The following is a 25,131-nucleotide window of genomic DNA, read 5'->3' on the forward strand; positions in this document are numbered from 1 at the left end:
TCCCAATCTGACCTAGTCCCATTTGCCAGCATTTGGCCCATATCCTTTTAAACCCTTTCTATTCATATACCCATCCAGATACCTTTTAAATGTTGTAGTTGCCATCTCCTCTGACAGTTCATTCCATACACATATCACCCTCTTTGTGAAAAAGTTATCCCTCAGATCTTTCTCCTCTTACCTTAAACCTGTGCAACCTAGTTTTGGTCTCCCTCACCCTAGGAAAAAGACCTGGGTTATTCACCTTATCGATGCCCCAATGATTTTATAAACCTCTATAAGGTTACCTCTCAGCCTCTGACACTTCAGGGAAAAAAGCCTTAGTCTATTCAGCCTCTCTCTATAACTCAATGCAATTAAGTATTGGCAGCATCCTTGTAAATCTTTCCTGCACCTTCCCATGTTTTACAACATCCTTCCTATAGAAGAATGACCAGAATTGTATGCAGTATTCTCAAAGTGGCCTCACCAATGTGCTTTACAGCTGTAACATGATGTCCCAACTCCTATATTCAATGATGAAGGGCTTATGCTCGAAACTTCGATTCTCCTGCTCCTTGAATGCTGCCTGACTGGCTGTGCTTTTCCAGCACCACACTCTTCAACTTTTAAACTCAATGCACTGACCAGTGAAGGCAAGCAAGCAAAATGCTTTGTTCATCACCTTGTATACCTGTGACTCAATTTTCAAGGAACTATGCATCTGCACTTTTAGGTCTCTTTGTTTGGCAACACTCCCCAGGGCCCTACCATTAACTGTACATGTTCTGCCATGGTTTGCCTTACCAAAATATAGCCCTCCCTGACCCCAGAGATTCCTAAAGGGCTCCAGGCAACTGACTACTTCCATTCGGTCTGTTACTGTTAGGATAATTTGACTTTCAATGACAGTTGATAAGGAGTAATTATAGACTGGTGAACCTGACATCATTGAAAGGGAAACTGCTGGAGAAGATATTGAGGGATAGGATATATTTATATTTGGAAGAAAACTGGCTTATCAATGATCGGCAACATGGTTTTGTGCAGGGAAGGTGATGTCTTACCAACTTAATGTGAGGATGTTGATTGATGAGGGAAGGGCTGTAGGTGTTATATACATGGACTTCAGTAAGATGTTTGGTAAGGTTCCCTATGGTAGGCTGATGGAAAAAGTGAAGTCGTAAGGGGTCCAGGGTGTACTAGCTAGATGGATAGAGAACTGGCTAGGCAGTGGGAGACAGAGAGTAGTAGTGGAAGGGAGTTTCTCAAAATGGAGAACTATGACCAGTGGTGTTTCACAGGGATCTTTGCTGGTACCACTGTTATTTGTGATATACATAAATGATCTAGAGGAAGGTATAGGTGGTCTGATTGGAAAGTTTGCAGATGACACTCAGATTGGTGGCGTAGGAGACAGTGAAGGGGACTGTCAGAGAATACAGCAGAGTATAGATAGATTGGAGAGTTGGGCAGGGAAATGGCAGATGGAGCAAATGCGAGGTAATGCATTTTGGAAAGTCCAATTCAAGAGCGAACTATATGGTAAATGGAAAAGCCCTGGGGAAAATTGATGTACAGAGAGATCTGTGGCACTGGAAAAGCACAGCAGGTCAGGCAGTATCCGAGGAGTAAGAGAATCGACGTTTCGGGCATAAGCCCTTCATCAGGAATAGTTTTGTGGTCTGTGAGCCCATTTATCTCTCAGCTCCTGGCCCACAAGCCTATTCCTGATGAAGGGCTTATGCCTGAAATGTCGATTCTCCTCTTCCTTGGATGCTGCCTGACCTGCTGTGCATTTCCAGCGCCACACTGTCAACTCTGATTTCCAGCATCTGCAGTCCTCACTTTCTCTTAGAACAGAGAGATCTGGCTGTTCAGGTCCATTGTACCCTGAAAGTGGCAATGCAGGTCGATAGAGTGGTCAAGAAGGCATACAACATACTTTCCTTCATTGGACAGAGTATTGAGTACAAGAGTAGGCAGCTCATGTCACAGTTTTATCGGACGTTTATCGACTACATTTGGAATACTGCGTACAGTTCTGGTTGCCACATTACCAAAAAGATGTGGATGCTTTGGAGAGGGTGTAGAGGAGGTTCACCAAAATGTTGAAAAATGTGTTGCTGGAAAAGCGCAGCAGGTCAGGCAGCATCCAAGGAGCAGGAGAATCGACGTTTTGGGCATAAGCCCTTCTTCAGGAATGAGGAGGGTGTGCCAAGCAGGCTAAGATAAAAGGTAGGGAGGAGGGACTCCCCCAAGTCCCTCCACCGTACCTTTTACCCTTCCCCCAAGTCCTGAAACATCGATTCTCCTGCTCCTTGGATGCTGCCTGACCTACTGCGCTTTTCCAGCAACACAGTTTTCAGCTCTGATCTCCAGCATCTGCAGTCCTCACTTTCACCAAAATGTTGCCTGGTATGGAGGATGCTAGCTATGAAGAGCGATTGATTAGATTAGGGTTATTTTCATTAGAAAGACGGAGGTTGAGGGGGGACCTGATTAAGGTCTACAAAATCATGAGAGGTATAGATAGGATGGATAGCAAGAAGATTTTTCCCAGAGTGGAGGACTCAATTACCAGGTGATGTGAGTTCAAGATCAGAGGGGAAAAGTTTAAGAGAGATATGCGTGGAAAGTTCTTTAAGCAGAGGATGGTGAGTGCCTGGAACACATTGCCATCAGAAGTGGTAGAGGCGGGCACAATAGCATCATTTAAGATGTATCTAGACAGATACATGAATGGCAGGGAGCAGAGGCATACAGATCCTTAGCAAATAGGCAACAGTTTTAGATAGAGGATCTGGATTGGCACAGGCTTGGAGGGCCAAAAGGCTTTTTCCTTTGCTGTAATTTTCTTTGTTCTTTGTTCTTTGAGTCAAAATTCAGAAAGGACCCCAGCATTTCTCTCCATCAGAGTGGGACAATTGGTTATCTGTAGCTTGAGGGTAACCATTCTACAAGCATGGGGTAGGGTGAGGAGGCAGGAATTTTGTGCACTTGGACCTTATAAAATGCGTAATAGCTGCTCAGCCACTTGTTAAACAGTTCTTCTGAATGCTAGATTCCATTGACATTGATAGAAAAAGAAATAAGAAAAGATATCTCCTGATTTACTCTGCCATTTAAACTCAACTACTTCATATTCTTCTGTTTAGTAACTCAGCACATCTTGTCATTTTGAACAGGATTATAGTGTTGTCTGTATCAACAACATATGAACTGTGCAGATTCAAATAAATGTTGTCCATCAGTTTTTAAAGGGCAGTTAGGTTTGGACAATAGATACTGACCTCACTGGCAAAGCCCTCATCCCATGAAGAATTGAGAGAAACCTCATGGAACCAAAAGCAAAATACTGCACATTAGAATTTCAAAATTGATTTTATGATTTACAATCTCTACAGTGCGGAAACAGGCCCTTTGGCCCATCAAGTCCACACCGACCCTCTGAAGAGTAACCCACCCAGACCCATTCCCCTACCCTATTATCTGATATTTACCCCTGACCAATGGGCAGTTTTCCATATTATTGGGTAGATGCTAGTGTTGTAACTGTACTAGAAGAGCTTGGCTAGGAGAGTGGCAAGTTCTGGAGCACAAGTCTTCAGTACTGTTGCTGGAATGTTGCCAGGAACCTTTGCAGTATGCAGTACTTCCAGCCATTTCTTAATATCATATGGAGTAAATCAAATTGGCTGAAGACTGGTGGAGGCCGAGATGGATCATCCACTCAGCAGTTCTGGCTGAAGACTGCTGTGAAAGCTTCAATCTTATCTTTTGCACTGATATGCTAGGCTCTTCCGTCATTGAGGATGGGGATATTTGTTGAGCCTCCTTCTTCTGTGAGTTGTTTAATCGTCCACCACCATTCATAACTGGATGTGGCAGGACTGCAGAGCTTACATCTAAGAACAGAAAATGCTGTAAATACTCAGTACGGCTAATGGCATCTGCAGAGAGACACAAATGCAACAGTTGGGATTCTCAACGAGCTACAGGGTCAGGATCTGGCGAAGTTGGGACCCAATGTAGGCGAGCTTCAAAATCCACAGTCTCAAAGATCGTCTCAGGATCCAAATGACTCCAGACAGTTTCAAATGAATAATTCTTTATGCTCCTTTTGGAAAATGCCTGTTCCTGAATGTAGTTTTCAATTTCTTGACCTGATAATCCTGTTCATGTCAGCACACAGTTATCATGCTTACTGTGGAACTGAAATCTCTCTGCAGCTGTCTTGGAAACAGATGTTTGGGCTCAACTAGAACTGTCACAAGCGCTGGGACCTGACTTCGTTCTTTCAGGCTTCTGTTCACCTCATTCCACCTCTATGGCTTTTCTAGGAGCTGTCTGCTCCAATCGGCAGGGCAACAGCAGCTCCTAACATAGCTAACACCTGTCTTTATCACTGGCATCATGTGTCTACTCTACTCCTGGCAAGTTAAGTCAGTTACATTTAAAAATCACATCTTGACAGTGACTCAGAGTGATACTGGATTCCAACTGAGTGTTGAGATCATTGAAAATCCAACCCAATGTTTCAGGCTAATGACTTTTCACCGGAACTCAGAGTTCTTGTATTGCTGTATAATTAAGCTAGTATAATTGCCCTGTATGAATTTGTTTGTGCCATATTACATTGTGTTTAGTGCTCTGAATTTCGTCTGAAAATAATACTGTGCAGTGCCTAATACTTTACTGTGTTAAAGATGCTACGTAAGTACAGGTTGTTGTAGTAATAAACTATATTTATATTCCTTTGCAGTAAAAGACTGTATTACTGTGTTGCAATATCGATTTTTAAAATGCTGTCATTGTAATTCAGAGGTGGTAGAGGTGGGCACATTTTATTGCTGACTGGCAGCATTTGTTGTCCATCCTTAACTGTCCTTGAGAAGATGGTAGTGAACTGCCATTGGTATTTTGGCAGCAGCAAGGCAACAAGCACAGAACCTCCACCACTCAATCAGAACTTGAGCCTTATTTAGAGGTGTGGCCTAAAATTCAGACTGCAATGTGCTTGTGCTGTAACACAGCATTGTATATTAGTGCTGTAATGTAGTGTGTTAGAGATGTAATGGGAGTGTTAATGATGAAGTGGAGCATTAGTGCTGTAACACAGTGTGCTATTTCTGCAGTGCAGTGTGTTACTGCTGTAAATCTGTATATTTGAGTAAATTTAAGGAGACAGACTGATTTTTAATTAGTAACGGGTTGAAGGATTATAAAGAGTAAGCAGGAAAGTGGATTTGAGGCCAAGGTGAGATCAGTCATGATCGTATTAAATAGTAGGCCAGGCTTAAGGGGCTGAATTGTCTACTCCTGCTCCTCGTCCTCATGTCTGAACAGCGCATTTGTGTATTAATACCGTGTTCTGTAATATATTGATAGTGCTGCAGAATTGTGCAGTTTTATAATGTGATGTGTTATAACAGTGTGTGTGTTAGTGCTCTAATGCTGTATATTTGTGCTCTAATCCAGTGTAATAGCACTGTAATGCAGTATATTAGTGTGACATAATGTGGCAGTGCTGCAACTGTGTTAATGCAACAAACTGTGTTGGTGCAGCAATTCAGTCTAGTAGTGCCCTTTGTGCTGTACCAGTAGTTGAGTTGCAGCTTTTTCTATCAATGCCATTGGGTTAGGGATGAGGAACAGTCACTCATCCGCTATCCAATGATCACTGCTATTGGCTTGACTACAATAGACTTCGTAGTTAAATTAACAAGTGAAGAAAGCGTTTGGTATGCTTTCCTTTATTGGTCAGAGTATTGAGTACAGGAGTTGGGAGGTCATGTTGCGGCTGTACAGGACATTGGTTAGGCCACTGTTGGAATATTGCGTGCAGTTCTGGTCTCCTTCTTATCGGAAAGATGTTGTGAAACTTGAAAGGGTTCAGAAAAGTTTTACAAGGATGTCTCCAGGGTTGGAGGATCTGAGCTACAGGGAGAAGCTGAACAGGCTGGGGCTGTTTTCCCTGGAGCGTTGGAGGCTGAGGGGTGACCTTATAGAGGTTTACAAAATTATGAGGGGCATGGATAGGATAACTAGGCAAAGTCTTTTCCCTGGGGTGGGGGAGTCCAGAACTAGAGGGCATAGGTTTAGGGTGAGAGGGGAAAGATATAAAAGAGACCTAAGGGGCAACTTTTTCATGCAGAGGGTGGTACGTGTATGGAATGAGCTGCCAGAGGATGTGGTGGAGGCTGGTACAATTGCAACATTTAAGAGGCATTTGGATGGGTATATGAATAGGAAAGGTTTGGAGGGATATGGGCCGGATGCTGGCAGGTGGGACTAGATTAGGTTGGGATATCTGGTCGGCATGGACGGGTTGGACTGAAGGGTCTGTTTCCATGCTGTACATCTCTATGACTCTATAACATGAATCAGGGATAAACCAGCACCTTCTTGGTTTATGCAGATGGTAATCATGCCTTAGTGGTAACATTCTGAGTCAGTAGGTACTTGCTTAATTTCTCAGTCCAGAGACTTCAGCATAAACTGCAGGTTGGCACTTCAGTGCACGACTGTAGGAGTGCTGCAGTGGCTGAGATGCCATTTTTCAACTGGGACTTCAAGGTCCCGTTAATCCACTCAGTCCTGTTAACCTTCTCATCTTTCAAAGCAGACCTTGGCAGTTCTCTTCTGTGTCTTTTCCTGTATTTACCCCACAAATGATCAGTTAAAAAACAAGTCTGGGAGAGCTAATTTTTGGATCATGCTGTGAGCCAACTATCTGCCTTGTTTTTACAATGTCATAGTGACAATATTTCTAAAAATACTTAAACGGCTGCTAAGCACTTTGAAATATCATGTGTTTTGGAAAGGGCCTACACAAATGTAACTTTGTTTCTGTGATTGAGTCCACAATAAGCAGTGTAATTTATCTTTGAATATTTGGAGAGCTAAGAATACTAGACAAATCATAATCAAGGTCTGTAAAACTTTTAAACTGACTGTGAGACATTGTGGTGGGGAATTGACAGGTAATCCAGTCTTTTTCCAAAGTTTTAAACTTTACTATTTAAAGTGTAAAATAATAACTCTCTGCACTTACCAATCCAATTAGTGAAACAACACACATTACCAAACAGTGTTTCATTCAGTGTTTGAATTTAAATCAGTGAAATACTTGAATAATGCTAATCTTCTTTTAAAAATTCACAGAGTTTTCAGATAGCTGTGAAACTGAGTTTCTAGGCAGGGTAGCCAAGCAGAAACCTTTGAGCAGTCAAACTTGTTCAGCAGGAACAGCAGCATAGCTAAGTGGTTGGTAATTTCAGAGAACGATTCTTATGCCATTAGCTCTCACTTGCTGGTTTTGTTGCACCATTAGTCTTCTGCAATCTTATAGACCAAAAATTACTGTCAGCTGAACCTTCCACCTTGTTCACCGACTGGGACAGCTAATGCAGACAATCAGTTTAACCATGCTCTGCCAGATCAGAATAGCCACATCCAGCACTATATATCCTGCTCACATCTGGCAAAAACTTCTCAGTATTCCAGGATTGTCCCACAATGCAAAGATAATTCACAGTTTCTTTCCTTCACTGCAAATAACCTTTAAAGGAACTCTTTAATGTCTCCTCAATCCTTAAAAGCAAGAAAAATTATGCTCTTTATCACTTAGATTGAGACCATTCACTTAGTTACCACTAAGTTCAGATAGGTCACCAGGCTTAATATCCACTAATGTGTCTCTTGTCTTAACTTTGAAGTTGCACATTTCTCTAGCTTATCTTTCCTCATGGCTTCTTCAAGCTCACTTTGTCCTTGAGATTCATCTGTTTTTCCTTTGACGGTATTCAGACTTAATCCTTAATGACCCAACTTCATTTTGCACATGGTTTTCTTTCGTGTACTTTCCCTAACTTCTTCGAGTTTACTTTCAGCAGCCCACTCTTCAAAAGTCTGACCCATGACACTAGCTTTGTAAATTATCATGCCGTCGCCTCCCTTTTTTGCTGCAAAGTCCTTGAATATGCTGCTGTATCCCATATCTGTGCTTATTTTCTTGGGAACTCTATTGAAAGACTCCAATCAGGGTTCCACCCGCGTTACCTATAAAAATTACTTTTATGAACGTCGTAACTGATTACAATCCTATGTGATTGTAACATATGGTAAACCATCTCACCTTCGGCATTCTCCAACTTTATCCAAAAACAGTGTTAGTTTCCACATCCACGCTTGTGAGTCCCAGATCCACCTTACCACCACCTCACTGAAGCCCTCTACTATCTCTAAATTATCAGACAGCATGTATGGCTTTTAGTAATCAATAAGCAGGAACTTTCTCCAATTAGATATTATGAAAATTAGCACATTGTCCTCAGTCCTGACAGAAACTCAATTTTCTTACCACTGTCTCTAACTGGAAAACATCCGAGGCTGAATCAGACAGATAGCAACCTTGCCAATATGTGACCCTGAGGTGAACCTGGGCAACTATTCCATCATTAAGATCACCTAACTCTTTGTCTCCTGCATAGCCTGATGCTCAAACCTTCATCTGTGCCTCAGTTCATTAGACTCAAGGGTGAACATCAGATCAAAATTAGAGGAGCCCAGGTATCTCACAGGCCTGTATGATCACCTTCAGTGGGGTAGTCCTTATTCGTATGAAATTCTTTTCATCCATAATCCCTATTTTCGTGGATTTATGTTTGCTCCCAATTAGGTAATGCCTCAACTTTAATTCAAATTCCTTCATGATCTTGCTCTCCCTGTCATTGTAAATGTCTCCAGCCGAGTACACCCTGAGGGTTATCCATGTTCCTCCAAGTTTCATTTCACATCAGCTTCAAACCCAGTTGATCCATCATCAGCTGTCAAGGCCCTGAACTCAAGAATAGTTTCCCTCTTTCCTGTTTTAAAATCTACCTATTTGAGTTTTCACTTGCCTATTTCTCTTTAGGTGAGTTGGTATCAAATTTTGTTTGGTAACTCTTGTGAAATTTCTTGGGATGTTTTACAATGTTAAAGATTCAAAATATATACACAAGTTGTTATTTTCCCTATGGTATTCTGCTGCTTATGTTAAAAATAACACATCTATCCACCAATATGACCAATGGGAATTTTTCAGTCGTCATTGACTTGCTCAGACTAGCCATTGGAAATCATGGGACTTTGCAAGCAAATTATACAATGTGAGTGAAGTAAAACAGTGTCCATGATTTTATTGACTCACTGACAATTAAGGATTAGCAATTCAGTTTTTAGCCAATTTGGTGTTTGCCTGGGAAGGAAATTTACATGTGGTTGTGATCCCATGCATCTGCTCCCCTTGTCCTTCGAGGTGGTAGAGGTCAGAGGTATGGAAGGTGCTTTCGAAGGAGCCTTGGTGAATTCAGGTGTTTAATATTTACCTTGCATTTGAGTCCACAAAATCACAAAAATTGATACTAGTACAATGAAATATTACTAACTGCACATCATCTTCAAAAGCTTTGAAGATATTCTTACTCTGCAGTTTAATCAATTAATTATAGCCTCACTTTATCTTTGATACCATCGCATTACCAACAATTGAATCATTGACAGGTTCTTGATTGCTCCAGTGAATAATGAAACCACATAGATTAAGAAGCTCCTGGTTCGAATGCTGGTCTATAACGAGTGAGATGCTCAGGTAGTGTCTGGTGAGCTACACATAGTCACACTGTCGTCAGACATGAGAGGAATGGGAACTCACTAACTAACTGTTGATTCCTGCTTTTAAGTTGGTGTAAGTGGATTCTGGGCAAAGTCCCACATTCCCTCCTTCACACATCGTTGAACAACCTACTGATAGTCACTAGCAAGGAGGAGTGAGGTACTGGAGGATAAACTGAACTCTGGCATCTTCAGGAGCTAGGGAGAGAGAAATTGAATAGGAAAGGTGCAGAACATGTGAAATGGGTTATGTGTTTTGAAGAGCAGCATTCATAAAAACACTGAACAGGGTGTTACATTATTCCCGATGAAACCATGAGTTAAAAATAAGATGCAGATCATTCTGAATCCAAGTTTCTGATACAATAGAATCATTCTATGTTGAGTATATGAGGCACATATCAGATGTAATATTGAGGGACTGACTTTGGGTGTGTTCAACATGTGGCTCTCAAAACATTTTTGCGCTGCTTGGTAAGCAGTAGAATCATTGTCTCAAATTGATCCTGCCAATTACAGACCTAGAACCTGCAGTATTTCAATCCATTCTTATACATTTTTAAATGCTCTATAGACTCCACTCAGCTAAAAGTCGTTCGTCCAAAACTAGATTCTGGAATTAGACATGGAATACTTTATGATAAGCCAATTGCTTTCACATTAAAATGTCTAAATGAAATGATGCCACAGGTTTATCTAAACAGATTGTACAAGGTAAATCAAATATTAAGTACAAACTACTGGAGCCGAAATCTGAAACCTATCTCATACACCTTTTCACTAGATCGTTAAGATTTCATTGGATGGTAATCATGATTTTATTCAAAATATTTTTTCATTTTACATACTAAAATGCCATTTAGCAGTTGATTTTTTATAGGTCATAAAACATAACTACAAGACTGTTAAAATAGGATCAGCATCAAATTTATTCCAATTGTGCTCAGTTTGAAACTTGGTGGAGTCACCAAAAGAAAAGCATTGATTCAAAGTTTTTTGCCCAGGTGTTGCTTCTTATGAAAGATAGCAGTTTTACTCACCGAGATAAAGGTCCGTATGTGTAGAAAGTGAGGAAATCCTGCAGTTTGCTGTTTAAGTCCTCACCCTTGATAAAATATTTTCTTCATTCTTAGGTTTTGTAGCACGCACCAAACCACTGGAGGCAACTGAAAGAGAGAATCCGCCCGTTCTTAGGTGAAGGAGTAGGCGGATAACTCTCACCTCATTACCCTACAGTTAAGTATCAGGTTTACAAAGAGATTAACTCTTTCTGGTGCTAAAGGCAAGAAAGAGAGGACGACATCACCGTAGTGGTAATATCACCGAATTATAAATCCCAAAGCCTCAGGTTATGTTTTGGGAATATGGGTTCAAATCCCAATATAAAAGTTCGTGAAATTTGAATTCAATTAGTAAATCGTTGAAAAGCTAGTCTTTGTAAATGGTAATCATGAAATTTTTACCAATTGTGCTTTTCTTAGGTTTGCAGCATAATTGAAATTATAATCTGTGTTGCCTATCAATGGGTAAAAAAAACACACTGTGACTCTGGAAGGAGCTCTTTGCCCAGTAGGACGAGGATCCTTGTGAAGATCTCCCCCACGTCAGAGAGCAAGCAGTTCTCCCTGTAGTCACTGCAATTCGATTTGTCTTCTTGAATGTAGCCATAATCACAACATCCTCGATATTCCTTGGTATACACTGCTCTTCCCAAATGGCATGTGACTGACCAAAATGGAGAAGGTAAAGGAGGCAATGCACACTTTAAAAAAAATTTTGTTTGGAACTTGCAGAAGTGAAGTTGAAATATCAGATGGAGTGTAAAAACCTGCAGATAATTCATCTATGTGACCTTATAAAGAAGCACTCCTTGCTTGTGGCAAAGTTTGCAGACCTTGCATTAGACTCAACAGCCATTTTATAACTCATCCATCCAGACAGATAGTAAGTAATTCTCAACTCAATGGACTGCGTAAGAAGACACCCCCTCCACACACTGCCAATAAACTCTTCCACAATGTAGGTATACAATTTTGCTCCTGCCAATTGAGTTCTGCTATGCCTGATTCCATTTAGCCTGAACTTCAACACAACGTGTGCCATCCTAATGTTGTGTTTAACTTTGTACTGCATTTAAAACTTCACAATCAAATAGGTAATTGCACAATCTATTTCCACCTCTGCAACATATTTCACCTGGTCTTACGACCTTTCCTCAGGCAAGGTTTCTCAACTTGCTGTGGTTCCAAATGGGTTACCTTGAACTGTTAAACTTTCAAGTGAGTGTGGCTGAACTGGCTTCACTTAGTTATTTACCATTTCCCTTTTAAGTCACAACAAGGTTTCGTTCAAAAGTATCCCTTCTGTTTTTCCCTGACCCAAATGAATTTGTATTCAAAGGAGTCATTTTAACCAGACTTTCTTGATTCACAAAAACAGTGAGTTTATTAATGACTAAATGCAAGAAGAAAAAGTACCACAACATACCTACATTCAGATTTGACTTAAGAAGTGAATCCAAAGTTAAGATTTCAAAAGCTATATACAGATTTGCTTTTGAAGAGCAGATAGTTGAACATTGTAGCCGTTGCAGTCAATGGAACCAGAACATTGATGTTGGTAGTTGAATGGTTCTTGGCTTTGATGGTGAATTGAAACACATTTGTCCTGATTCCTTCAGCAAAGTCTGACTGGCAACACCGAGTGAAATAGAGTTTTTGTCCTTCTCTTTGCTTGCAGCATAGGACTTTTTAAATAACTGTTCTCAGATCTCCCCGTGCCTGCATGCGTTTCCTCCACAATGCAAAGTTGTGCAGGTTAGCTGAATTGGCCATGCTAAATTGCCCATAATGTTCAGGGATGTGTAGGTTAGGTACATTAGTCAGAGTTAAATGTAGAGTAATAGGGTAGGGAAATGGGTCTGGGTGGGTTACTCTTTGGAGGGTCGGTGTGGACTTGTTGGGCCAAAGGGCCTGGTTCCACACTGTAGGGATTCTATCTGTAATTTTCACAGCAGGCTAGTTTACACTCAGGGACGTCAGGTCACTAATAAACATAGACCAAGGTTAAAAGCATTGGTGAGGCTGTCTACTGCTCCCTCTGCCAGCTCAGATATGGATACCTTGATGGTTGTTTTGACTAGAGTAGAGCATCGTTAGGAAAGAAATCAACCAGAGATTACCAACAGAGGAATGGTGGCATCTTGATTTATCCCTCTCCAACCCCAATCCCAAAAATGACTTTCCCAGCATCCCCACCACAGCCGGCGCCTGATAACCCCTTGACTTTCAGTGATCAGAGTCCCCGGACTGATCACAGCCCACCACCCTGACCAACTTGGAAATACTGCCCTGACTTCTGGTGTTATGACATTCAATGTTTACCACACTCAGACTCATTCAGCATTTTCCCAAAGGTAGATCCTTAAATATTCTGGCAGTTGTCTTCAACTGTGATTAGCAAATACAACAATCTGGGCTGAATGGTTAAATGCGGTACCAAAAGTGATGCTGAGCCAAACAGACTAGGAAAGTGTCACCTTTTATATCTGGTCTGTGCTAAGACAGCTGATCTGCACAAACAAATGCCACAGCATGGCATTTGACTTCCATCTCTCAGGTCAGGTGGTGTGAAAACCAGGGAAGGTTCCTGTTCTAGTGATCCCTGCTGGAACATACATGTGAAATGTAAATTTGGATTGGCTACTCTACTTTCACATAGTTGACTACCCTGCTAACTCTCAATGTCCAGACTCATACATGGATATTGAGGTAAAAACAATGACTGCAGATGCTGGAAACCAGATTCTGGATCAGTGGTGCTGGAAGAGCACAGCAATTCAGGCAGCATCCGAGGACAGGCAAAATTTGCCTGTCCTCGGATGCTGCCTGAATTGCTGTGCTCTTCCAGCACCACTGATCCAGAATCATACATGGATATTGACTACTTAGAAGAAGTATCTTCTGAAGCCGATTCCTGTGCAACCAACAGACTTGCACAAGTTACATCTTGTGATGAAAACAGGGAATAATAAATTAATAAAATTAAGAATTACAAAAATAATGGTTGCAATGAGGTCGAATACAATCCTTAAATGTTCAAGATTTCCAGCGCAAAATAGTATGAAGCAATAATTTATGCTTTCTCTAGATGTGTTTTTCATTCACAGTTTATTCAAAATTCAAAATCTTTTTGTCCAAAGTTGTATTGAGATGGGTCAATGCAGTTCAGAATGAAAACCATGAGGTTACAATTCCCGGTCATTCTTTGTTGCTATGCTGTGTATCAGCATGGCTCCCTCTATAGGTTTGTTGCCATTATTATTCCACAGACAAGAGTAGAGGATGAAGGTACTGAAAATCACCAGATTCAACCCCACCAAGATTGTGTTTGCTGATACCCTACAGCACTAACCTTACTGGAGATTGTATAGTCAATAAAAAAAGTACATAATTTGCAGAAAGCACCAAAGTCAAAGCTAAAATCTTGTTTAAACCTTGTGTTCCAAGCAGGAAGGAACTCTGGCAACCATCTACTTGTGTTCTAAAGAGTCATATTGGACTTAAAATATCACCTGTTTCTCTTACCACAGATACTGCCAGATCTGCTGTATTTATCCAGCACTTCCTGTTTTCATACCAAATCATTTATACTTGCCTTGCTAAGGTCAGCCAGAATTGTATGGAATGGTAGACTTAATTTGTGCTAAACGATTGGTTTTGTTCTTTCTGCATTGTGAACCTCTGTATTTCTATAATTCATTAATCATTAACACTGGCAGCATGATCCAACCTCACTTTGCTTAATGGAGGGCTTACATGTGCTCTGCATACTGCAGAACTGAGCTAAATGACCATCATTGTCAGATAAGAAGCAGAGAGGCTCTACCTACAGTAAAGTTAGGGGTGGTACTCAAAAAATTATCTCATACTGTTTATAGAATTATACAGCATAGATACAGACCATGCAGCCAATCTCTCTGTCTTCATGCTTGTTCCCAAAGGTTGCTAATCATGGTGCCATCACATCACAGAAACTAACCTGGCATTGGGAATTAATCCATTAGCATTATTTAGCACAACACTCTAACCATGTTAACTAACTGGCCTATTTCAACATAGCACAACTGTATTCACTCTTAGAAAGAGTTATCCAAACTGTCCCACTCCACTGCTCTTTCCTAAAAAACCCTGCAATTTTTTTTCCTCTTCAAGTATAAATCTATTTCCCTTTGGAATATTTTTATTTAATTTTTTTTGTCAATTATCTTAAAAATCTGTCATCGGGTTACCAACCCACTCTCCAGTTAAAAGTTACTCTTTATTTATTTTATTGAATTATTTCAAAATTTCTTATAGATCTGCTGTGGTCAGAGCTGCTATGATAATACATGAAGCTCCTGAATCTAAGGATTTCACCTGACTTTTATTCTTTATGTATTCTGCAAACCCTGGGTAATGCTTGGGTAACACCAGACCTGATGATGTAGCCTTCCAACCAACCAAAAACAGATCAGTTCACAGTTTGGTCACTTTTGGGAAAATACTTAGACCTTTAGAATCTTCAACTTATTCACACAACTTTCTACATTTTAGAAATTTATTTCAGGAGTTCTTATATTGTGCTCAAGAACTCCAATTTCCTTACTTTACAAACAGAAAAGCACACCTTTTCCTGACAGAGGTTTGTTTCTTGTCTTCACAAGAATGCTTCATAGTACTCTTTTGAACTGTGTTTTCTCTTTGGGTCTGCATAAGCTATTCACCTTCCAGATCTTCTGCTTGTAGCTGTCCTTTGTCCGGCCACACAGTTTTTTTTCGGATTTCCTTCCTTTCTCTTGGTCCAGGGTCATATAAAACAAGCATTTCTTATTATTCAAGAAAACTGCAAGTGATTTCATAACAATTGATTCAAAGACTTAAAAGTCCTTTTCAAATATCTTTACAAATAATTACAGATATGATACACATTTTAAAGAAATCACAAAATTTTATTTACTGTTCTGTTTCCAAATCAAAGTTGTCACAAGACTGAATTGTAAATTCAGTAGCTTGTAGCATTGGGAATGAATGTTGGGCATGGCAAGAGTGACAGTGATCAGAGGCTGGTGCAAGATAGTTTACACAGTAACCAATTTTGTTGTAAAGCAAATACAGCAATGTATTTGAAATAACAGCGAGTTACCAACACATTACTAACACTGCTAGCTCTTCCCAATAGCACTGATGTAGAATACATGATTAAAAGGACGGGCATTAATGGCTCCTTCTAATCAGAACTATTCTTGTGACAGAAGAACTTCTAGTATAGACAGTGGGGAGATGGATATGGAACTCATGCAAAAGGAGTAGGCAAGACAGCTAACGTCCCTTTCCCAATTGTTTTTAACCCCATTAATGGCCCAAGGGATTCATCTAATGTGATTCTGAGCCACCCAGACACAGAAAGACCCAAATTTGATGTGGTCTATCTAAACAACAACAACAATAATTTTTAATTGTACAGCACCCTTAACATTGGTAATCATCCTAAGGTGCTTCACAGGAGCTTTATGAAACAGTTTGACACTGAGCCACATAAATAGATATTAGAACGGATGATCAAAAGCTTGCTCAAAGATGGTACTGTTACAAAGTGTTTCAAAGGGGAAAAAGGGAAATAGAAAACTGTATTATAAGGAAGTGAGTTGCTGAATTTAGGGCTTAGGCAGCTATGTCTCCAAATGGTGAAGTGATTAACATTGGGAATACACATAAGGCCAGAACTGGAAGAACACATATCTTGGAATGTTGAGGCCTTGAGAAGATTCAGAAACAAGGAAAGACTTGAAAACAAGGATAGTCTTTATTTCAAAGCAAAGCAAAGCACTGCTAGAGTAGGAGTCACTATAGATCAGCAAACACAGGGGTGATGAGCAAGTGAACTCAGCTTGAATGGAAATAAATAGCTCTACCATTGGTGAGCTAATGACTGGGAAATTGATCAGTGTTTCTACTCCTAATAACTATTTAATGTTATTAACCACTCCCAACCAATGGAAAATGTACGAACATACATTGGTTGAGGACAGAATTAGGTTTGGGTGGTCGTTTTGCTACAATTCAATAACCTGCCAGGAACACATTCTCAAAGACAACTAGGGACAGACAATAAATGCTGGCCAGTCAGTGATGCCTGTGTCCCATGAGTGAGTAAAACAAAACTTCTAAATTCACTACTGATCCTTGACCACAGGTTTGCCAACAAACAGGGCTAAGTGTTTGTTGAAATCCAATAGCTTTCATCAACTGCAGGAAAAAAAGAGAGAAATTGTAATATTAGTAAAGTTACATTGAGAGAGATACAAGTCAGAGAATGTGACAAGACAAAGTGATTCAGAGTCATAGCTCTAGAATTCTAATTTTGAATATTCTTAAATATAACAATGTTAGCAGTAGATAGGATGTGACAGAAAGATTATTCAAGAATGTGAAACTGTTTAATAACAAAGGATATTCAATGTGGCAGGTTAGCATTCCTGCTGGGATCACAATCTGCTGCTTGTTAACCATTTCTTAGTAAACAATGAGAAATGTGGCATTTGTTCATACCATAGACACTGAAAAACTCTATGGAGTCATTTCAATATGTGGTCTAATTCATATCTTTAACCTTCATACATTTAAATTACACTGTTCATGGTGACCAGAAACAAGCTTTGAAAGATTAGTAAACTGTAAGAGAATCTAATTCAAATACAATATATTTGAAAGGAAAGGCTACATGACTAATCACTGACAAAAGCTGTGGCTTTGAAATATAACTTCCCTCAACTTGAGGGAAAGAATGCAGCCAAGTTTTCTTTCCATCAAGATGCATTAATTCCTTATGGAAAGTGCATATGTGGATGTGAGGGAGAACAGCATCAGACTCTATCGGTCTTTCCATGGGTATGGGTAAGCCCTGGTCATGCTGTCATGCAAGGAATTACCATTTAAATACAAGGTCAGAAAGTGTTCATTGCATTGAAATTGCAATCAGGAATAATAAAGATTGCAGCGAGTTATGAGAAGATTTGTAGCTCAGGTGGAGGTTCTGGATGTAGATTTGCTCGCTGAGCTGGAAGGTTCATTAAATGTTTGGATCTCCTTGGGTTGGTGATGTCATTTCCTGTGTTGATGTAATTTCCTGTTCTTTTTCTCAGGGGTTGGTAAATGGGGTCCAAGTCATATAACCCAAACGTACGAATAGAAAGCAGGAAACATCAGCAGTATTTTGTCCAGAGGCTCACTGAAGAAGTTACCTAGTATGGTAACAAAACATCTGAAAACGAACCTTCCAGCTCAGCGAGCAAACCTACATCCAGAATAAAGATTGCAGGACAGAAGGCAGTCATTCAGTCCATCCTACATGTGCTTGTTCTAGATCTTCCACTGGAGCAATCTAATCCTAACTCTTGTCCAAGGCAGACAGTTGATAAAATTAATTATTGCCTTCAGTGTGCCAGTTGAAACTCTGGCGAAGTGAAGAAGAGATTATTTGAGGACATAGATCTCACAAACAAGATGATGGTGATGATTTATTGGGAAGCAAAGATCTCCATGTCCAGACAATTAGGTACCTCAAATCACTGAGAAAGTGCCAGCACCAACAGTTCTTTTGTAAGATCTTTGAAATATCATGGCAAGAAAGATAGTCCATCTTCTCCCACGCTGATGTCCCCAGCATTGCAGTGCTGATTATCCAAAATCAGCTTCGCTACATTGGTGAGGTTCTACTTTGAACTCAGTCATGGCAGGAAACTCTCCAGAGGATGGCAGAAATGATCTGAAGTATCCTGAGAGCAATCTTGAAGAGAACAAACATATCAGCCAATTCTTGGGAGTTCCTGGCCTATAACTGACCAAAGCAGAGAAAGCTCATTTGGAAAGATACTGAACTCATTGAAAGGAACTCAGAGGCAAAATCAAACTGCTGGAGGGAGCGTATAAAGCTACAAACAACCTATCTACCCAACCATCCAAGCATCACCCACTGTATGAGAGACAGGGTCTGCAGATCACTCATTGGAATTTCAAAACAGAGTGGAAGCAAGTCATCCTCGATTTCAAGAAGCTGCCTAAGAAGGAAGGAGGAGGAGTTACATAATTAACTAACCCCTTCTTCCTTCTTTCCACTGTAAATCATCTTAAGTACCCTCTCTCCTATCTCCCCACCTTGTCTCTAACAACAGAAGCAATGAGACCATAGACTTTTTTTATTGCTAAGATTGAGACAATCTGATTCGTAACCTGTGAGGAACCTCCCATAAAGTTTCCCCTACCATAGCTCAAAATCTCCTAATCCTCTTCATGCCCTCTCTGAGATCATCTTTGTAGATGTTGAGTATGCATATTTGTATTTAAGGTTTATATGAACAATTGGAAGATATGGAATGACTTGGATACTTTGTGGAGTGAAAAGGGTTTATTTTGACGCCCAAATGGTTCAGTAGTTTTACCAGGGCATGAGATTCACAGTTTAATTTGCAGTGTAAACCACATGCTGTTAATCAAGAAAAAAAAGTCAAATTACTTTGGAGAAAAGGAATGCAGAAGTTCCAAGGATATAAATGATGGGGCTTATGGGCCTTACTTACTGGAAAACTTAGTTTGGAAAGGCAATGGAGGTCTTTATGCTAATAGCTGTCTAGCAACCTTTTCTAGACACCTCAGAAGATGCAAGTCTCTCCCTTTACTCAGTATATATTCCTGAGAACCTGATAAAGTTTTCAAATAGTATTTCTAATTACCTTGTAAAATCTGAAAGCTGGACTTTAATCACTTTCTCAAGACATAGATCTAGGTTGATAGTAGTCAGAACTGAACACCTTCTATCAGTTTACGAATGTCAAGTTTGATTTGATCAACAGAAAATCTGGTGGACTGCAAGAAATCAACACATGTTCTTTTGTTTTCAGAAACTTTGCACACAGAGATGTTTTATGTTTTCTTTCATAAAACATTTTCTCTGCAGAAACTATTGTCTTTTGTGTTGTGTCAATGTGTCTGAGTTTGGGATTAAAGGGACATGATTTTATTTCAGGATCATAGTTTTCATGTTAATCACTATATGCCACTTTTAAGACCAAATTTTGGGTGTAGCAAACAGACTTTTTTGAGTTCAATAAAAACATCTAAATAAAATCTCTTTTATTCTGGATTACAGTACAAAAGAGAAACAATTGGCCATTTTGGTGATTGAAAATGTATACTAGATGTGACTGGAGGAGTAGTAGAGCATGATTACCAGCACATTCCTCCCATAGCAGTCATAATACTCAACTTCATGCTTCCTTGAACCTATCTCACTAAACTGCTGACCACCAACTCCTACCAAACTACACTAAAACTTGTAGGGGAGAGGAGTGGTTGACACAGCTTGAGATGACAGCAAGCTCAGAATATCAAATGTGAGGGAACTGGGGAATTCTAGATCATACGTATGATCAAAATTAGTCTGATGAGATCTTGGTTAACAAAGATTATTGTTATGAAGTCTGTAGATAACTCTTATGCAAACTAAGTATCTCCAGGCATCCTTTGAGTTTGTAAGCAATCTTTGTAAAGCAGGCATCTGACATGAATTTTGATTTTATTCATTCTTGTTTTCTTTCCTTTTTTCAATATGCTCCCCTCCTTTTTTGAAGATGTTAGTTCCTTACCACACATTAACAGTAACATGCTTTTATATAGCACTGTAAACCATCCTGAGGCACTTCACAGCCAAGTTGTCAGGCACAATATGACATAAGTAAATATTTGGAAAGGTGATCAAAAGTTTCATCAGAAAAGATAAGTTCTAAAGTGCATCTCAGAAAACAGCTAGATAGTGATACTGAGAGACTTAGGCATGGAATGCCAAACTTGTGCCTTCAGCTGCCTAAGGCCTAACTGCCAAATGCTGGGAAATGTAAAATTGGAGATCAGCAAGAGGTCAGACTTGGTGAGGGGAATAAATGGTTGTATGGCTGGAGGAGTTCAATGGTCGAGAAAGGTAAAGTTGGTGGTTAGATTTAAACACAAAATTTTACATTTTAACTGTTGTAGGAATGGGAGTCAATGTTGATCTCAGGGATAATGGTTAATGCAAGTTAGCACAGGGCAATAGAATTTTGGGTATGGATTCTAAGTATGTTGCCCAATGTCCTGTATCTCATCCAACTGACCATTCTTGTTAATCAGGCCAAACGCCAGCAGTTTACAGACTGTGACTGTAGAGGTAATATGGTTGACTCTGATGCCATACCTAAGATTTTGTACCTAGATACTTTGGTACGTAAGACAACACCAGGACTGACAGCATTGTCCACTTTTCACTGTACTCCTGTCCCCAGTGCTTGAGTATACATGGCAATAAAATCTAAATCTAATCAAACATGCACTTTACTATCCAGTGGCCTCTTTTAGCAATCAGAAACAGGGAATACCAAGAGTTAAATATCTTGCTGACTGCCTCAATTTTAAGAAACAGGATGTCGGCTGATGCCTGCACACCTATAAAAATAAACAGTTTCTGGAGACGAAGAAAAAAAACGGAACCATGAAAGAAGCACAGAAAAACTCAACCATGAAAGAAAATAAGCACAGAAAATGCCAGAAGCATACAATATGCAGAGAACAGTTTTTTTGGGGTTGTGTCCTTCTTCATAATATATGTTTAATATGTTAACCTGTTTGTTCTCCATGTGGATTTATAGCACACTTCTTGAATGTCACATTTTTGTTCCAGATTTCTAGCTTTTGAATTTTTTTTGTTAAAGAAATACAATGGTTTGACAAACAAAATAGGCCAAATACTTAGAAGCACAACAAAGCACAGCAGAATTGATCTCAATGTATGCAATTAGTTGTGACAAAAGAAACTGATTTAACAGTTGAACAGTAGGTCCCCATCGCTTCTAAATGCGTAGGGTGACTTCACACTGTTATTATAGCACAGATAATTATAACGTGCACTCACTAGACTGCAACCTTATTATTAGCACTGGAACTGACTGGGTTTCCAGAAAATACAACATAGTGGGCAGGCATCTTTAAAGGAAATTCTGTGCAAGTGTTTGAGAATCCATCCCTGAGTTAAGAACTGAAAATAACCTTATCCAAATTGATCATTTTCTTTAGCTGATCTCAGCTCCAATTGGCAGGGAACCAGGATGTGACAGCGAACCTTCATAAAAAGCTCGAAAGCCCACAACCATTTCCAAACACCTCACTTTCAGACTATGTTCAGGCTTTAGAGGGGATGCAGAAAGGATTGGTAATGTCGATTCAATGATAAGAGACTTCAGTTACATGATAGTTTGGAGATGCTGGGGCTATTCTCCTTGGAGAAGAGATGGTCAAGAAGAAATTTGACAAAGGTATTAAAAATCAAGAGGGGAGTAGATGGAATAGTTAAAGAGAAACTGTTCCCACAAAGTAAGATGTGAAAAACAGAGGAAATAGATTAAAGAAGATTGGCAAAAGAACAAAAGGCAATGAGGGAAAACATCTTTATGGTGTGAGCAGTTACATTCTGTGATGCACTGTCTGAAACTATGGTGGAAGCAGGTTCACTTGCCTTTCAAAAAATAATTTAGGTAAGTATTCAAAGAGAAAATTCTTGAGCGGAATTGGGAAAAGAAAGGAGACACATGGATCACAACCAAAGCAAAAAAGGGAACAACATTGACAAGAATTTGATTTTGATTGATGTTAGCAGTTTGAACAAGTAGCCTTCAACATGCTCACTAATGAATTCCAAATTGCCCCACCTACATCTACAAGCATCTCCTTTGCCCCTCATATACTCTGACTATTTGTTAATCCTTTAGTCGTAACACCTACCATCTTGGATCCAGTCGTAACCATCTTGGCTCCATTCTCTAAAATGTCTTCCCACTCATTTGGTACACTACAGCTCTTCCAAACTTCAAAGCATTAATATGGAAATTTTTTACCTAACTTTCTGACACATCTAGCTGTCTCGCTAGGCTTAGTCTTCATTCCTTCCTCTCTGTAAAGCACATCGGGCTCTGTTAAAGACTGTGAAGTATAAAACTGTTAAAGGTAATGTTCTACGTTTTGACAAGGATTATGTCAGCTTTCTAATCTTGTAATTGCCTTTTTATTGCCTTCGTAATTCCTGAAATATGATAAATCCTCTGCATTGAAAGTTATTGTAGCATGAACCTGCTTACTGAATGTAAGCAATGAACTAAATGTATCTTTAAATCTTCATATGGAAAGGGCATAATTTTTAATATGTATGAACCAAAGGGTGTTTTAGTCCTCACCTAGAAATATAACAATTGCAGTTATTCATACTCTTAAATGTTTCATTACCTAAAGTCCCACCTCTTACCATCTTGCATCATACTCTGGTTATTGAACAACCCCATTTGTCCATCCTTATGGCACATTGTCTTAGTCGCACCAAATGAAAGGCTAATAAACTCTTCATTGGATGATTCAAATAACCTTTCAACCCAACTCCTGCATATGTCCAAATAAAATGAGAAAACTTTCTGAATAATGTTCTGATTTTTCTGCTTGGTTACTTGTAACAAATTAAATCTTCAAATCCTGGAGGGTTAATGACAATCTGAGAGTGGGTGGTGATGTATTAGAATCAGATAATTGTTAAGGTGCAGGGCATCACCATTTCGCTCATTGTATCTGCACCAGTGAGCATCATGACTTGGTGAGCATCATTCTCCTACTTTGCCTCCCAATCTTCTGCTTGTTAATTTGTTACCTAGCTCTCTACATTCTGACTGAAGGACCTTGCTCATATTCCTACTCTTGTCATTAGTACCAATGTGGCCCACAATCTCTGACTGCTTACCCTCCACAGAAGAATGTCCTACAGCCATTTTATGACATTCTTGACCCTGGCACCAGAGAGGCAACACACCATTTAGTGTCACACCTATAACCACAGAAGTACTAGGCTGTTCCTCTAAAAAAAATCCTTATCACTGCAATTCTTCCTCATTTCTTCCTTCCCTCTTGTGTGGCTGGCCACCAATGGTACCACAGGTGAGGCTCTTGTTTCTGTGAGGAACCATTGCCCTATCAGAATTCAGAATGTAAAACTGATTGACAAGTAGAATTGTCTCAAAAGACTCCTGCACTATCTGCTTGGCTTTTTTGGCCTGCCTGGTGGTCATCCATTCCCTACCTGCATACATGTCCATTTTCTGCAATGTGATTACTTTCCTAATTGTTAAAAATCCCACAATACCGGGTTATAGTCCAACAGGTTTAATTGGAAGCACACTAGCTTTCGGAGCGATACTCCTTCATCAGGTGATAGTGGAGGGCTCAATCGTAACACAGAATTTATAGCAAAAGTTTACAGTGTGATGTAACTTAAATTATACATTGAAAAATTGATTTTTCAATATAATTTACAATGTATAATTTCAATCAATTTTTCAATGTATAATTTCAGTTACATCACACTGTAAATTTTTGCTATAAATTCTGTGTTACGATTGAGCCCTCCACTATCACCTGATGAAGGAGCGTCGCTCCGAAAGCTATAACCTGGTGTTGTGTGGTTTTTAACTTTGTACACCCCAGTCCAACACCGGCATCTTCAATTCATTTCCTAATTGTGTTATCCATGAAGCCCTCTGCCTTGATAATGCTCCAGTGACTCCAGCCTCCACTCAAGCTCCAAAATCTGGAGTTTCTGCAGCCAATGACAATGACAGCACATGTGCTCATCCAGGTCACATGAAGTGACCACAATTTCCATATACCAGATGATGGTTTCACATGGCAAAGCTGCCCTGCCATAAATTAAGCTTACTTTTAGACTACTTACTTTAAACTGGAGATTAGAGAGTAGAACGTTTAATTACTCACCATTATACATCAATCAACTCCTCCCCCCGTGCCTTAAAGTGAATTGAATCAATTATGACTGTGAAAAAGTAAAAGAAAGCAAACAACATCTACTTCTATACCTCACCTAACTGCGTTGACTCATCAAGCTCCCAGAACTCTCTTCAAGTCATACTCAGTGCTAGGTCATGCAGAGATGCTGTATTTATTTGTGTCAAAACTAGAGAGAGTTAGCTAAATCCCAGTTGCAGAAAAGCCAGTACAAAGTAGTTTCCTCAAACTAAGATCAGCTGCTCCACAATGGATAATTTATTTAGCCCTACCACAGCCTATTAAATTTAGCTAGTAACTTTCAGTTAAATACAAGCAAAATTAATAATTTTTTGTGAGAAGATTAAGATTCCCTTAACTCACCAAACTGCAGGTAATCTACCCATAATCACATTGAGATTCCCTGAAACTAAGAAGTGAACTCCACTCACAAAGAAGTGGAGCAGCTCAAATTGCAATGACGTCACCAGGGAAAGGAATATTTGGGTGCGATGACGTCAACTACACACGCGCAGCGCGATGACGCAACGGCATCGGGTGCACACAGAGCGGTGACGAGGCGGCTCTGGGCTCCGCTGATGTTGTTGTT

General features: G+C 39.8%; 1 protein-coding gene across 1 annotated transcript in view; it reads right to left on the minus strand.

Moving 5' to 3' along the window:
* The window catches only part of LOC122565244 (tight junction protein ZO-3-like), a 95,573-nt gene extending 84,760 nt beyond the window's left edge, over positions 1-10,813 (minus strand). The window contains exon 1 of the mRNA XM_043721012.2: positions 10,680-10,813. The gene's annotated coding sequence lies outside the window, so the exon portion shown is untranslated. The remainder of the gene's footprint in view (positions 1-10,679) is intronic.
* Positions 10,814-25,131: the final 14,318 nt, after the last annotated feature.

Source organism: Chiloscyllium plagiosum, unplaced genomic scaffold (genome assembly GCF_037043375.1).
Source record: "Chiloscyllium plagiosum isolate Xiang-an unplaced genomic scaffold, Cpla_swu_hap1 HiC_scaffold_28, whole genome shotgun sequence".
In the NCBI taxonomy this organism is placed as follows: Eukaryota; Metazoa; Chordata; class Chondrichthyes; order Orectolobiformes; family Hemiscylliidae; genus Chiloscyllium; species Chiloscyllium plagiosum.